Below are 14,837 nucleotides of genomic sequence, written 5' to 3' on the forward strand. Positions count from 1 at the left end.
TGACACAAAATTGCATTGATTTTATTAATTACACCAGCTGATTGTGTTCTGGCACCAAAGTTATATTTGTCTCTGGACGGGGGTAATGTTTTCACTTCATTCCTTCTGTTTGTCTGTTTGTATGTTAACATGATATCTCAAAAAGTTATGAGTAGGTTTGTACAAAACTTTGTGGAAAGGTCTGTCATAAGCCAAGAAACAGCTGATTAACTGTTCATGCTGAGTGGTCAAAAGGGTGAGCATCGCTGATCACAAAAAGGCTTGTAACTGCTGAACAGGGAACACTGCCAAAGCTATCCTAGTTCATTAAAAGTAACTAAAACTAAAACTAGGAGGCGCCGGGCCTGATCATTGAGGCTGGGACATCGACATGACTGGGAGTCAGCTGCTGTCACAAAGTGTTGGCTTTGGATTTGGATTTTGAGTACCTATTCTGACAAACACCCCCCCATTCTGGAATAAGAAAACTACCTCAAACTAATACTGACACCAAGAAAGACAAAACGAAAATGAATCATTTTAAAACAATGAAACAACAATGAAAACTGAAATGAACAAACCCTGTAAGCGAACTTACTGGAACTAAAGTGAACTGAAAATAAAAATTAGAATTGAAATTTTTTTTAAAAAATAACGAAAAATATAAAACCATAATAACTCTGAACACTGCAGGATGTTGTAGAGAGCTCAGTCATGAGCCACAAAAGGGCAGATGACCTTTTCTTGAGGACAAGTCGAAATGTGGCGTGGCAGCGGGTGAGGCGTGCCGTGAGAAGGTGCAGAACCTCCAAACACATTCACATCCCATGACAAAACTTTGTGAACAGCTTGGTCATCTTGAGGCAGTGAAGCGCTGATTTACCTTACATGCTGATTGGCCCAAAGGGAGTGTGGTGGTGGGTGTGGCCTATCACAAAAAAGAAATGCTCCCTACATCAACCACACACACACAATTAACTGTATAATGTTTGGATATGAGTAAAAAAAAACAGAAGTTTAATTTGGCCAACTATGTGGTGTGAAAATGTCAGATCCTGAGAACTGCACAGCGCTGGTGGAGGTATGCATGCTAATGAGTGCCATCTCTCTGGTTGCTTATATAATATTTAACTAGAAAAGGCTACACTTTCTGAATAAAGATTGCGTGCTTGCTTCAGACTGAAACAGCAGGTAGCTGAGGTGTTTGAAACGGGAGCTTGCTGTGCACTGGGTGAAGTAGCTGTTGCAGTTGTACTTACAGTGGTTGGAGCAGAACTCAAGGTAGCCTCAGCAGTCGACTCCACGCAGAGAGACACAGGCCTCTGACCTGAAAGCAGCTCTTGAAACACATGTTGAGGCGTGCTGCAGCTGCTGACCCATGCCGCGCGCCGCCTGCATTGGTCTGCTCTTATCAGGCACTGCAAAGTTGTGAGAACAACTGGGAATGTGTTCAAGGAAGCCTTTGTTCCAAAAGCACCGACCATGATACATTCCTAAGTTGCAGAAGCTTGAAATGCAGAGGCAGGTTTGGGCACGTGTACTGCTCCTGTGCTGTAACGTCAGCTCCTGCTTTTCAGGTTACCTACAGTACTTTATACTGTGTCTTATTTATTTTATAGAATTTTATTTTATTTTATCTGCTGCAATTATGTCTTGTGCTTTATCTCATGTCCGGTTTTTATTTGTTGTTTTATTTGCTGGTATCTTTTACTATGACTTCTGAACAGCTTGGTAAGCCAGAGACAAATTTTCACCTGTGGACAATAAACATCTATTCTGCTCTATTCTTTTCTACTCTAAGCAGTAGTTGAAGTATTCAGGCTGCAGCTGAAGTAGATAAAGTACTACATGATTTTGCTGAATGAGGAACTGAAGTATAACCAGTATCAGTAGTTGAAGCAGTAGCTGTAGCCTAGTGGTTTGATTATTTGGACCTGAACCCATTTATTTTAAGTAAATTGAAGAAAAGGTAGTAATAGTAGTAGTAGTATAGTAATTGTAATATAGTAATGTAGTTTTACTGAAGTACTAACATAAGTAGTAGTATTAAAAGTAATATCAGTATAGGTAGCAATTAGTTACAATAATAGCGGCAGTAATTGAAATATCTCAATTTCTTCTACTTTTACTTCAACTACTTCAGACCTTTCAGCTCTTACCACTGCAATTCCTTCAACTACTGTTAAAACTCCTGCAAGTACTTGAATGATTACTTCAAATTCTACTTTGATGGGCAACTTTCAAACTACTTCAGTGAGGTAAATTCCATCAGACATCATCAGTATGGGACTGCATCATTTACCTCATGATACTGATGGGGTTTTGAGAAGGTCTTTCAACCCTTGCAACTTAAACTATGACTGATTTATGTCTTAGACGTTTTGCCTTATGTTCACAAGTGGAGCTCACAGTTTACTCTCCTTTCCATTTACTAGTGCATAGTTAATGCATGCCTTAAAGCCCACTGTAAACACTGACTTCAGAGACTGGAGGCTGAACAGTGTAAGTACAGAGCAGCACAGGCAGCACATGCGGGGTGAGGGGGGTCTGTGTCTGGACAGGTACACTTTTCCTGCATAAACTGTAATCAGTACAACAACAACAGGGATCTTTATGTGAGGATAATTACATTGGCCCATGAGGATAAATCCACCTAAAATTTATGGACATTCAATTACTACAAATTTGGTTTGGCTGATACGTTATCAGTTTACCAATATCAACTGATGCTGTGCTTTTAATTAACAAAAAAAAAAAAAAAAAAAGTCAGTGTTGTCCACCCCTGATATGATGGAGTGTCCTGCCTGAGCGCAGTATTCCAGTGTCCTGTGGGAGGATTCTCCTCAGCAGTCTGTTTTGTGTGGGACCAGCCAGGCATAGCACCGGGGTCTCAGTCTTGGAGGGGCCAAACTAATTATGGCTGGGCCTTTTAATTCCACAAGTTAATACTCTGATGGTAGTCTTGCTAAAACAGAAATGACTGGTATTCTGCTGTGGAGAGCAACTAGCGCGTCTGGTTGATTATGACACTTTTGTGCGGTGGATTGTGTAGACCAGTGGTTCCAAAACATCCAGCCCGCAGAATATTGATGAATTCCAATAATGAGGGCAGTAAAAAATGGTTTCCGGAATTTAGAATATCTCACATTTTTTCTTCTTATATTGAAGCAACACAAAAAACAGTCTAGATGGAAATAATTAACTTTATTATGATTAACAACCCCAAATATGTACATTTCACCCACGGGTTCAAAAGGAGTCATAAATCCAGAGCAGTGACCAGCAGTGGAGTGCAGGCAGGGTGGCTCAGGATCTCTTCCTGCTTTTATTTTGATACTTCCACCGGCCAGCAGCGTGACTCTGCAGAGCTGCTACATGTTTAGTTTCACCGAGCACCTGTGACACTTCCACTGTTAACATTTAGCTTTCAATTTAACATTTAACATTTAGATTTCGATTTAACATTTAATACTGACACTTTGCTTATTTTTTAAATTTATTTAATATTGATGTGAATCTGGCTAAAATGACTTTTAAAAAATTCATACCACTTTCCTAAACACTCTTTGGAATTAATGTGGCAAAATGTTGCTGTCAGTTTGGGACATCTGGTCACCCAATTCTATACCCAATAAAGACAATAAAAAATTATGAGATATCACATATTTTAGCTTCCTTTGTCTTTAATGATAATAATAATGATAATAATAATATATCAGTCCAACCCCACAACACAGGAGTCACGTTCAAGACTGTGTTAGGGTGGATTTTCCCTTTAATTCTATTGAAACACTCTGTTCATGCAGCCACCCTGAAACCCAGTGACAGCTGCTTCAGATCAGTGAGGAATCTGACTGAGATTTTATTGCCGTGCTGGAATCCTTTGGAGGGCAACATTTGGAAGCAGTTTTATCATGTTAATGAGGACCGAAGGGAACGACCCTCCCAAACAGGAGAAAATCAACCCTGGTAAAAAAAAATTTCGGATTTTCTGTGTCTTTGTTTGATCCGGCATGTGCTGCTGAGATTTTTCAAAAATGTCATTCCAAAAACAATTGGCGGACGAGGAGATAGACACACATAGAAAGGAGCAACAGGGACCCAGCGCTGAAACTTCAACTGAAAGCACTAATCATTTCCAGTATCTTCTACAATCCTATTAGCTATTTTAAAGTCACTCACAACTGTTTTTTAAGTTTCTGTTTTTTTCTGCGAGTTAAAGACCTACTGGATGAACAGAATTAGAATCAGAAATACTGTATTTGTAAAAGTCTCCATCCATATCCATCTCTGTTCTCATTTTGAGCCAAATGATCTATATATATTATAATTTCATAAACCTGTCAAAATCACTGCTGCAGCTGTCCACACTAAGCCATACACTGCTGCACAAACAAACTCAGACTTTTGTTCAGATCAACATGATGTCTAGTGGAGTCAGAGCTGCATCCTGACAGAGATGCACTAAAATGTGAACTAGCTGAACCTGAAGTACTCATGTTTACTTCACTGAAGTTACTTCTGGCTTGTTGTAAATAAGCTGAAAACGCTGACAGCTGTTCTGGATTAGTGAGGAATCCGCCACAGTGACACGTCTATTGTATTTTCTCTTGATGCTCTAATTCCTCACAGCCCCACAACCATAATTTGGACCAGTTTTCCCACAATCCCAATATTAGTCATAATCCATAGTCTTTGACGTCTGACCCTTATTTCTAGAGAATTTGTGACATCATGTGCACTGGATCCATTTCACAGCTACAATGTGCATCTGATCCGGTCCTCGCTGCAGTGGCCTGGGCTCATCTGGCCCGGGCTCTCTGCTGCCTGTCATCTCCTCTCTGTACCCTGTCTTTCCTGTCTGTATGGACTGTGCTTATCTCATGGAGCTTTCCATTGACTGCTGGATGATCCGACTTCCGAGCTGGAACTTCCCACCTCCGTGCTGAATGCATTCCATTGTAACCGACATGCCCGTCCACGAGATGGTCGAAAAACAGCTGCGTTCTTTTTGAATGCCAAGTACGCTGGAGGCATGCCAGGTACGCGGCGCTGGTGGCAATCTTTCTAAACTGCAAAAAGTAGAACCTAACCTAATTTTTCCTAAAAAAAAAATTAACCCAGAGGTTTGGCTGCCTAAAACTAACCATGTGACACTGACACATGTACGAGAGAGAGAGTGCAGTGTGTCCCATCTGGACGCCAAAGGGTGTTTCTGGTGTCTGTATCAGACATGAAAGGGGCGTGGCAAAGTGTCACTATTTGACGACCTGAGCATGAGAATGCTTTGGCAAACTGAATGCAGCCCACTGACAGCAAATGACTTGCTAATGGGAGTCAGCGATATGTTAGCTTGGCTAGCTACAGCCAATCATCTTAATTGTTTGTACAATAAAGACTAAAAATGTACTCAGAGAAAAAGTTGTCTGAGATTTCACAGTTACAGAATTATGGAGATAGCGTCTCTGTAATTGTGACTTAACTGGTGTTCTCTTGCACTTTTCGATGCAGGAGGTCATTTTGATCCTGGGTTAGGGTTCAGAGGAAAGCTTCATGAATCCACCTGACTGGAGACATTTCACTAACGGGCTCCACTGGGGACTTTGTTCCTCAGTGGTAGTGGACTGATGTCTAGCTTGTGAACAGATGGTTTGCTAACATCGCTGGCCAGGATACGATCAGAAGTGACATTTACATCATTGTTGATATGATGATGTTCACAAACACAAAAAAATCTGACCTTGCTGTTTAGACAATCACTGCTATCAGTCTACCGCGGTCATTTAGCTGGAAGTCCAGCATAAAATGGTGAGAATAATCAGTAGAGCCTTAAAAGTGAGTCAAATTTGAGAACTGTGCAGTTGCTGTAACCTGAAAGCAGGAAAATAATTGTAATTCTACATGCTTCTCCACAGCAAACCTGTCACCTCAACGAGTCAGAATCTTGTCACAAGTTGATTTGTGCAGAAGCTAGCCCCGTACCATGCTGATGGTATAAAAATGAAAACCATCCTGGTACGTTGATTTGAATGGGAAAGACCAGTCTCAATCTGTAAGGTAAGACAGATACAATGAAAATCTGCTGAAAAAAATCCTGTAACTTTTTGCAGTTTTCACTTTGATCAGTAAATCAAATCCATAACAGCTGCATCAGTGGCGTGCACAGGATTTTTGAAGGGCAGGGGCAAAAATGAAAAAAGGGCACTCTCTCTAGGGGAGTCCGGGGGCATGCTCCCCGCGAGAAAATTTTAGAAAATTGTACATTTAAATCCATCAATCTGGTGCCTTTTGAAAGCAAAATCAAGCTAGATAGAATAACAGTGGTGCTCTGACCTATAGGTCTAGGGCTATGTGAAAATACAGGTGCAAAAAAAACGAAAAATGAATTGCAACTCTACTGTGACCAAATACACAGCAGGGTTAGGGTCGGCATTTTCAACCAGAGGACACTTTAGCGCGGCATTTTCAACCAAGAGGGCACCAGGGGTACAGCGTTTTCAACCAAGAGGACACTTTAGCGCGGCATTTTCAACTAGAAGGGCATTTTAGCGCAACGTTTTCAACCAAAAAAACGGCACTTTAACGTGCGATTTTCAACCAGGAGGGGAGCAACTGCACCCCCTGCTGTTGTTGCAAAGGGTCTGAATACTTATGTCAATGTGATATTTCAGTTTTTTTCTTTTTAATAAATTTGCAAAAAAAAAAATCTAAAATTGTGTTTTCACTTTGTCATTATAGGGTACTGAGTGTCGATTAAAGAGAGAAAAATGAATTTAAAAGATTGTAGCATCAGGCTGCAACATAAAGAAGTGAAAAAGTGAATGGGGTCTGAAGACTTTGTGAATGCACTGTAGTATGTAGAGCACGCTGATGGTTAAACAGCCACATAAAGAGGCACCAGACCTTCATTCTGCTCTGCTCTGAATGAAGTCTTCCCCGCTGAGATTCACACGCTGCCTCACTCTGGCCTCTTGTGCAACCCACAGCAGATTCCAGGAAGTGTGACTGCAAGCCTGGAGAAACTCAGGCTTCTTCTCAGTAATGATTAACATGTTTCAGCCGAGTGACTCCCTTATCTTGAGGTGTGGAAAAGTATATCTCATATTGGTGTATGGAATGTCCAGTTTCCTGGGAGTGTGTTGTATGAGGAGGCTCAGCGTACTGTTTCATCCTGCTGCATGGAAACCAACAGCTGCTACACCCAAATACTGACGCCATGTTTTTTTTTTTTGCCTTCACACATTTCTCGCTCACTCACTAAGGGACCGTGCCAGGGATTCTGCATGTTTAGCATAATATCTTCAAAATGTACAGTATTTATTTTGAGCGGTGGTGTTCTAGAACTGCGATTTTATTTTTCCTCCCTTTTATCCAGCCACTGGTCTCCATTCATTCCACTATGATATGAAAATGATCTTTCAGAGACTTGAAACTTTCTTCACCCCAGTATTCATCACCAGAATAAAGTCGTCCACATCAGTTTTCTTAAAGGCAGCAGCACTGTGGTGTTTTTATGACTTGAAATTGGAGTCAAATGGTTTCTCCACCAGAAAACAGTTTTTTTCTACGTTTGTTTCACCCAGACAGTTATCTGTTCTGTGGTTAATGACTGGTGTTAGCTGCAGAACCAGAACATTAACCTCTTAAGACCCTAGCTCTTGTTTGATATGCATATGATTCTATTTTGGCTTATTGGACCCTGATCGTCTTTTTACATGGTGTAGTTTTCGAGAAAAATGATGTCCAAATATGTGGACACTGGTTCTCAGTTTCCTTAAAACACAATAAAGTCGCCGTTGTGTAATAGAGTGCAAAAGTCTTTATTTCCACCCTGAACATTGCAGGTTTTGTCCTGACTGCTTTGTCTTGCATTAATAACACATGCAAACATATTTTTGAACGTGTTTTGAATATCACAGTGCAAAAAAACAAAATGAAGTAACAACATTTTTGCCCCCTTTGGACAGTCACAGCTACAGTAAGGCATCATACGCTTGTAACAAAATATAAAACAAGTGTGTATAACCCAAAATGTGATGTCCACGTATGTGTACGCCAGGTCCTAAGAGGTTAAGGTGGGTGTTCAGAACCTCTGCATGATTTACAAAATGGTTTGTTGCAATGTAATTTTGCTTTTTTACTCTCCAATCGAAGGGCTTAGGGATTTTGATCATGCAAAATTACTGCCAGACGTCAGCAATGTCTTCCGCCATACTCTTACAGGTCAGGCCTGATATTGTCTCTCTTGCATGCATGCATACGTGTTGAGCCCATGGAAAGTGAATGTAGATGTTTTCTGCTCTTGAAATGAGCCTCAACAAGAGATTTCATCATGTTTGCCCATTCATTTTTGTGTGAACATTGCACATAGATGTCTGTCACACTGCACTGCGTTGTGTGGCAGCGCATCACATCACATCACATCTGTGTGAGTACTATCTTCACTTCCAGTTTGTTTTGTTATAATGTGCACCATTTGGTTTCAAGTTTGGACTTTGTTTTTCTAATCTGCATGTTAAAACCTTTGTTTTTAGCCTCGAGAGTGGACACACACACACACACACACACTAATTCAGTAATTAGAAACTGCCCTGTGACTGCATCAGAAGAACATGAGCTCACTCAGGCCTGTACTCCGCCTGCATGTTCTCAGAGAAAAAAGGTGCCTTTGGAGCTGGAGCTAACGTTTCCTCATAAAAGTCGACAGAAGAAGCCCATCCTTCCCATCGGGCGTTTTCCAAGTGAAAAACAAAACAAAGAAGAAGGACTCTGTGGTAAAACCTCACCCCTTCTGCAGTGAACTCTTTTGTACTCTTTGGTGACTTTGCGATGTGTTTACTGGCCTGCTCAGTGACAGAATAGTACCACAGTGTGGGAATGGGGCAAACTCATCTTTTCAGGTCATGTTGTCAAGCATTCCTGTGGAGTCATTCTGAAGTGAACCTGACGTTAATCCAGGCCCGACAGGCCCAGTGCCGAGAGCGCCCCGCAACCAACCAACCAACCAGCTCTCCCTTTTTTTGTTTTGTTTTGTTTTGGAAAGCTCAGTTAACCCTTTGAAACCTGAGCAAGTCTACTGGATTCATTTCAACAATGTGGGAAAAAAAGGTTATGAGCAAAAAAAAAAGTGCAAACAAGAGAAAATTAGCATTTTTATATAAAAAATGACAAGGAAACTATATTCATCATGATTGAAATGAGGTCAGATTGGTGACACTGGGTCGATGTCAGATTTGTTGTGTTTAAATGCTGCATTCAGACGCCTTCCACAAGCAGTGAAGCCTTTCAAACCTGAGCAAATTCACTGGATTTCATTCTAAAAGGCAATGACTAAATGAACAAAAAATGACTCAAAAAGTTGCACAAAGTTAAATAAAATAAATATGTAAAATATGGTTGTTTATCTTTTGCAGAGGTCCCTGTCTGATTTTTTGCCTCGGGCTCCTAAATGTCCTGGGACGTCACTGCATGTCATTCCAGTTCATTCTGGTCGAGTCAAGTATGACATGACTGACCTTCTCCAGCATTTATTTGATCGTTCTTTTATGTAAGGAGAAATGCTGCACTCCAATCAAATTTGTGACCAGAGGGTTGCAGGTTTGAATCCGTGGACAGGCTGGGACTGTGTGGGTGAGGAAGGTGCATGGCTGATGCTCTGCCCTCCTTCCTGTCGGGTCATTTTGATCCATTATAATGTTCTCCAACACTGCACCAGCGTAACGCTGATGCTATGTTAATGTGATACCAACCCAGACGGTCTGAGTCCCAGCAGACTCATCACTGCACTCACTCTGCTCCATTAGAGGGAAGTTACTCCAAAATAAACAGCAGTAAACAGCCCAGCTCCAGAACAAACATCAACTGTGTGATCCACAAGCCCTCATTTGATTTAACCCTAACCCAACACAAGTAGTGTTCACTTCCACAGCCTGTGACCAATAATCCTTGATAAAATAGTTAGAGTTATAATACACCCTACCCTACAGATGTACAATGCATTACTTGAGGAAAGAATGGCCTATTTTTTTCAATTAATGACATAAATATCTCAGAATTCTGAGATAATTTGAGCGGAGCCGGGTTCTGCTCGAGGGTTTTGGTCCTGTTTAAAGGGTGTTTCCTCGCCACTGTCACCCTGTGCTGCTCTTGGAGGAGATTTTGCTCCATGGATTGGGCCAGTATCTGCTGGGTTTCTGTAAAGTGCCTTGAGATAACCTCTGTTATGATTTGACGCTATACAAGTAAAATTGAGTTGAATTGAATTGATTTTATTTTTTTTTTCAGACTGATCAAACACAAATGACAAAGTACTCCAAAGTAATTAAAGAATGTATTTAAAATGTTTCATGTTTATTTTCAGTAATGTTCAGGTCCTTTTTAAGAGAAGAGGCTTTTCTGACATTAACTACCTTTAACTGACTATATTAAGTTATCATGTTCTCTTTCCTATTTTGAGCAGTGTTCATTATGGGTCCTTCAAGGAATTTAGATGGTAAAAAATCCCAAGGGGTCATGTGGGCCTTGTAACTTAAAATGGCCCTGATTGTAGTGTATGATTGTAGTTTATTGTGAGAAATATGAAAAACCCCCGCCTGAGTAAACTCAGTCTGCTGCATACAGTTTCCTCATTACTCTAACAGACAGAAAGTAAAAGACTGTTGTCGCAGGGAGAGAAGGAAGATAATTGAATAAAATGGGGTTGTTGAATTAGAAATGTCACAGTTACAGTCAAGGCATCCTGCAACAATGTGGGGGGTGAACATGGGTGTGTGTGTTGGGTGATGGTGTGAGAGCAGGGGGGAGCTCCTATTGGGCCATACCACTTGTCAGAAAAAAACACAAATCACCTAATGGTTGTTGTAGCAGTGGCAGGAGTAAGAGCAGTACGAGCAGAAGTAGTAGTAGTAGTAGTAGTAGTAGCTATTTATGATCTGTGTATCATCTGTGTATACTGTATATTTCTTCTATATTTGCACATTGACCTACATCTATGCACATTTTATACACCTATGGACACAGTTTTTTGCACATTGCTTTTTGCACACTGGGTTGTACTTAGATCTTATTCTGTTGTACTTAGATCTTATTCTTTATTTTTTATTTATTTAATCTGTAATCTGTGGATACTGCTGAAAAACCGCGAATTTCCTTCGGGATGAATAAAGTATATATCTATCTATCTATCTATCTATCTAGGAATAATAAAAAGAGTAGACTAGAATAGAATAGAACAGAATAGAAATGAACAGGACTGGATCATGGTGGTACGGGGTGGCAGCTGTAATCCCTAAAAACAGGCCTTGGCAATCTAACAGAAATCTAACAGAAAAAAAAAAATTAATAAATGTTGTCACTAGTTAGAAATTTACAAGACTGAAAGTCTGAGTCAAGTGAGTGTGTGATAAGATGAGCCCGTGGCAGGTCCCCTTCCTCTAATGTGTCTGTGTTGATGTGTGGAACAGCGATAGAGAGAGAACCACTGATCCAACCAGAATAACATCAGTTTGACTTTTACTCTCTGAACACATTACAATAATCTGAACTGTGTCAGGCCAGCGGCTCTGATTTCAAATGGTGTGTGCTCATTGGCAAAAGTGATGCTTTCTTCCTCCTTCCATCCTTTCACCCCACATGAATATTTCTCTACATCCGCCCCTGGAATAGAATATAACAGAACATTGTATTGGAATTGTCACTTTCCTCAAATGTAGATAAATGACAGACCACTAAACCAAAGAAAAAACACAATCAAACCAACATGACACCTTATTTATCTCTTCAGCATAAACTATCCACATTCCAGCCCAGTCTGTAGCAACAATGTGCTGTGTAGGGATTTAGATGAGACACTTGTCTCTTGAGAGAGAGACAATAAGCACTCGCTGTATGATTACACACAAACATTTTGTTCTGATCCAGACTCTGTTCATTTCCAGCTTGCCCTCAGTATTCATCAGTGAGGCTCCTCAGAGCTGAGGCAGCAGGCTGCTGGATGCTGCTCGGTGTCAGTGACTTCCAAAACATGAAGCAGGAAACGTGAGAGACATTTGGCGTAAATGCTGTGTTTTCTCCTGCTCTCTGTCACCAGTAGAGCTTTTTTTTTTTTTTTTTTTCCACAGCAGCCATTTTGACACGAAACAGCAGGGAAACACAGGTGTTACTGATGACATATAAAAAGGTCTTAGGTCCTGCTGTAGCTGATGCTGCCTCACTGGAAAGACTGATCCACCACATGGAACACAACCTATTCATGTCAGAATGGCTGCTGTGAAAACAGTGGACTGTTATAACACAGAATTTAGCATGAACAAACTAAACATCTGGCATATTACCACTTTGAAACAAGTCAAAAAAAAAAAAAAAAAAAAAGATTTTGAAATACAGACATAGAAACTGTCACATGACTTCTACTACTTGTCCAGGTTATTTGTGAATCATAATGCAGAAATACATATGCGCATCTCTAAGTGAATATCTGATGGTGTACAGGTGTTAACATGCACTTCAATGCACATGTACACATCATGTTGCACATTTTGCTCATGCTTATAGTACTTTTTCATAGGGGTTCCACTATTTTATCCTGTATACATGCAAGACTGATCCCTTTGAAGCCTGAGCAAACTCACTTTCTTTCAAAACGCTGGGAAAACAGTGAGCAGCAAATTAGCAAAGAAAGCAACAAAGTTTTCAAGAAAATTACCATAAACCATGACTGATGCAGGATCAATGTCAAATTTCTCGTATTTAAATGTTTGTGAAAGTTTTTAAATGTATATGTATTTTTACCATTTTTACACGTTACAATTATAAACATGCCATGTTTTCGTAATCCATATTTCAGTAAGAGATGGAGAGTGAAAGTAACAACTGTATGTAATCCATATTCATTCCAATACTTTCCACTCTAATAAGCATGAGATGACCTGAAGAGCAGCAAGAAGTTATTTAAAAACAAAAGGAAAAAGAAAAAAGAAAAAAAAAGAAAATTAGTTTAAAAAAAAAAATTACCACAAATTTTGTTGAAACATCCAAAAAAATTAACAAAAACAAAAAAATCCTTAAAAGTTAAAATAAACACATAAATGAATAGGTTAAATGAATTTTGTTCGGAGGGTGAAATGAAACTTTTCAAAAAAGTTTTCATTTCATACATTTCATATTTTGTGATCCATATTTCAATGAGATATGGATAGTGGACATAAAAGCTGCATGTTATCCTTCTCCAGTATTTTCCACTCTTATTGTATTTTATTACTGTTTTTAGATTTGATTTTTTTTTTCCTCCTTTGAATCAGTAAAGCATCATCACATATAATCATAGAAAATGTTTTCAGAAAAACTCAAAACTGCTTGAGATATTAACCATGAGCTGCTATGAAACCATCCAGCTCACTTACAGGGATAAAAAAAGAGTGTGACAACACAGGCTGTGCTGCTGGAGGAGCTGGTGCTAACCCGTTCCCGAGGCTGAGAGGATGTTATGACAGCTTCACCCTCTGTTCCAGCTGAAACAGCACACATCTGCTCCCAAACATTAAATAACATGATATGTTATTGTTATGTTACTTAGAAATGTGTGTGAGCAGGCGGGACGGGCCTGTGGAAAGGCTGTCAGACCGGGCGACACTTCAGCCTTGGGTCGCACAACATACTAACAGCATTCAGCTCCACTTTCATACTTCAGCCCAATAAAGCCTGTCCAGCCTGGTGATAAGTGGCTGATAACGATCAGAAAGTAGATTAAAAATGGATATCAATGTGATTCAATATATTCAAATACATATTTATTATCTAAACAAGGAAGCCCATAACCTGATGTGACCATAATGAGATACACCATATGGAGAGAAGTACCGGGCCACGCCTCTTAATTAGTCAGTTCAGGTGTTTCAAGTTGTCATTTTAGCATCATTTAATTTCAAATATATATATTATCATAGTTATACGTAGGAGGTTTTCTTGTAAATGCATTTATTTATGCTCATTTCTGCCAATGTTTTATTATTTCTGATAGTTTCTTTGCTAGTTTACAGATTTTAAAAAAAATGATATTTTGGTCATTTTCAGGCCATTTTTTTTTATAATGAGTGATTAAAATGATATTCAGTCCTTTCATAACCAAGACCAGAATAATTAATAAACATTAAGTGGACAATCTGGCCACCAAGCTGCTGGATCTGTTGTCAATATTTATTCTAGAATGATATTTAAATATTTAGTGTAAAGTGTGTTTTTTTTTTTTTTTTTTAGTCTATGATATATATCAAAAAGTGTACTTTTATGATTTCAGATTTGCTGATCAGTCGAATGGACAAGAATATCTGAGGCCACCGCCAGGGGGCGACACAGGGAGAACTCCAGCTGGCTACATCAATCTCTTCTGCAAAATCACCTTTTAAGACTTAGATTTATCAACATTTCATATCATTTGTCTATTATCTGTTTATTTATTCTTACTCTTATTACCTACTGCGATGTACTTTATTCTTGGCATTGCTTTTAAGTCTTGCACTGCTCTATTTCACGTTTTATTTCACCCTTTGTTTTGACATTTTTATCCCTATAGTTTTATTTATGGTTTTTAATCATCCGCTGTTTCTAAATTTTATTCCTTATGCCTGCCTGTTTATTCATACGTCACTGTGTATTTTATTTTTTTTGTTTTTTGTACATTTTGATTTGATAGTGCTATACAAATAAATTATCATCATTATCATCATCGAGTGCTGAAACTGGCCTAGAAGGTGGATAGAGTTTATCAGTTCATGACAATGGTTTAAAAAATATCCATGGGCTAAAGAATGGATGAGGTCCTGTGTTCTCCCTGTTCCATTCTAAAGACCGGGTCAGCTCAT

The sequence above is a fragment of the Myripristis murdjan genome, chromosome 17 (genome assembly GCF_902150065.1).
Source record: "Myripristis murdjan chromosome 17, fMyrMur1.1, whole genome shotgun sequence".
NCBI classification, from domain to species: domain Eukaryota; kingdom Metazoa; phylum Chordata; class Actinopteri; order Holocentriformes; family Holocentridae; genus Myripristis; species Myripristis murdjan.